General features: G+C 58.4%; 1 pseudogene; it reads left to right on the forward strand.

Annotated features, from left to right (window-relative positions):
• The window catches only part of LOC125773778 (large subunit ribosomal RNA), a 3,593-nt pseudogene extending 3,181 nt beyond the window's left edge, over positions 1–412 (forward strand).
• Positions 413–2,548: the final 2,136 nt, after the last annotated feature.

Consider the following 2,548-nt stretch of genomic DNA (forward strand, 5'->3'; position numbering starts at 1 on the left):
GCACGTCGGTCCGTCCCGCGTGTTCTGTCGCCGTTCGACCGTTTGCGCCGATCGCCTTCGCTTCTCCGGTTTCTGGTGCCGCTTGGCTCGAAGACATCTGAATAAACCTCTCGGTCCACGTCATGGACAGTGCCAGGTGCGGAGTTTGACTGGGGCGGTACATCTCCAAAACGATAACGGAGGTGTCCAAAGGTCAGCTCAGAGTGGACAGAAACCACCCGTTGAGCATAAGGACAAAAGCTGGTTTGATCCTAACGTTCAGTACACGCCGGGACAGCGAAAGCTTGGCCTTACGATCCTTTTGGTATAACGAGTTTTTAGCAAGAGGTGTCAGAAAAGTTACCACAGGGATAACTGGCTTTTTTTTTATAGATAATTGTAGAGGTTTTTATTCAAGGGAATACATACAATTCAATAATAAAACCCCTACTCGCCCACCGAGTTCCTATTCCCGCGAGGGATTACTTAAAACTAGGTGTCCTATTGCCTATATAGGCAACACTGATCCGTGCAAATGCACCTGCGCGTGTATTTATGATTATCTACTCATGTTATATTTTTTTAAAATTCTCAGTGTTGCGCCCACGTTGGGCCTTCAAATTATCTATAAGTCCCCTACGGTCTCGGACTCCTATACCTTTAACGGGACGATGTTTCGGCCTCTAATGCCGCGGCAGCCTCCGCAGCAGAGAGGCCTCCCGTTTGAGTACCGCTGGCCGGTGACTCAACGGTGGATGGATACCCGTTTTCATCCTCACTGGAGGATCCTCCTTCCTCGCCATGCAGCCATGCCAGGGAGGCCACGGACCTTCGCCTCTCCCTGAACCTCGCGACTCGTTCGCGAATGGCCGCACGACGCGCAGCTGTAGTAGGCGACGGAGGTGGTGATGGGGGCCGCCCACCACGCTGCAACTCCCTTGCTCTTGCTCGAGCTGCATTCCTCGCAACATTCCGGCGCTGGTTGCGAGCGACAGCCACCGAGTTGTCGGGGAGGCGTGCGGCTAACAGCTGGTCCTGCGCGGCTAACTCCTCCCTTTCCGCATTCCAGCCATCTTGCAGCTCGTCGGTTATCCGTGCGACGAACTCGCAGATGCCGCTCCACCTCTCCGGGCTCTCAAGCAAGGCTGCCTCGAAGCCCTCGGGGGTGATCTGGTTCGATCTCCCCGCCTCGAACAGCACCTCCCGTTCAGCGGCAAAACGCGGACAGCAAAATACGACGTGTTCCGCCGTCTCGGCAACGCCAGGACATCTGGGGCAGTCCGGGGACGACGTGAAGCCCATCCGGCACAGGTAGTCACGGAAAAATCCGTGGCCAGACAATACCTGCGCCAACTGGAACGTCACGTCTCCATGCTTCCGTGACTGCCATGCCCTCACGTCGGGTAGCACTCGATGCGTCCACCGAGTGTACCGACTGGCGTCTTCGCTGGCAGCATCCGCGTCCCACCGCTGCTGCCACTGTTCAAACGTCCGGTCACGCTCCAGCTCCCGAACGCCAGACCTGGGGATCTCGTTGACTGGATCGTTCAGCCGTTGATGGACCCTGCTGTCCTCCTCTATCTGCAGGCATATTGGAATGAGACCGGCCAGCAGCACGGCCGTCTCACCCCTCACCGTCCGGAAAGCCCGACAAACACGAATGGCCGTTGTCCTCTGCACCCGCTGCACCAATCTACGACATTGGCGCAGCTGCAGCCCCTCCGACCAAACTGGGGCCCCGTAACGCAGGATGGAGTCCGCTACGGCCGCCAGCAGTCGGGCACGCGACGACTTCGGTCCACTGTGGTTCGGCATGAGGCGCGTGACGGCTTCCGCGACCTTCATGGCCTTCGCTGCAGCCTGCTGAACGTGCGGCAACCATGACAGGTGGTCGTGCAACCAAACTCCAAGATAACGGATGGAGCGCTGGGATTGCACGACCACACCTCCGATGTTGATGCTGACGACCGGATGACGCTTCAGGGTGGAGATGAGCGTCATTTCCGTCTTCTCTGGCGCCAACGAGAGACGGTTCCGGTCCAACCAGTCCATGATTACCGCGATGGCTCGTTCAGCAGTCGAGGAAGCGGCTTGGGGTGTCGTTGCAGGGACCAAGACGACAAGGTCATCAGCGTAGCCAATAACCTCGGCCCCCTCAGGCAACTGGACACCCAGGACCCCGTCGTACAGCACGTTCCAAAGCGTGGGTCCCAAAATGGAACCCTGTGGAACGCCCGCACTGATGTTCCGCTCGACAGGGCCCTCGCTGGTGTCGATAACCAGCCGCCGGTCCTCGAAATAGCTCCTCAGTATCTGCTGCAGCGATGACGGTACCCCCTTGTCCCTCAGCGCGTTGGCGATGGCTTGCCAGGGCGCAGAGTTAAAGGCGTTGCGGATATCAAGTGCCACCACCATCAGGCAGCGCTTGTCTCGGGCGTTGGTGCGGCGAAAGGACATGGCCGTCCTGCCCGCTTCGACAACGCGCTGGATCGCACTGATGGTGGATCTGCCTCGCCGGAAACCATACTGCCCGTCCGACAGCCGTTCCGCATCCGGTTCCTCCAGGAAC

The sequence above is a fragment of the Anopheles funestus genome, assembly GCF_943734845.2.
Source record: "Anopheles funestus chromosome X unlocalized genomic scaffold, idAnoFuneDA-416_04 X_unloc_52, whole genome shotgun sequence".
Taxonomy (NCBI): domain Eukaryota; kingdom Metazoa; phylum Arthropoda; class Insecta; order Diptera; family Culicidae; genus Anopheles; species Anopheles funestus.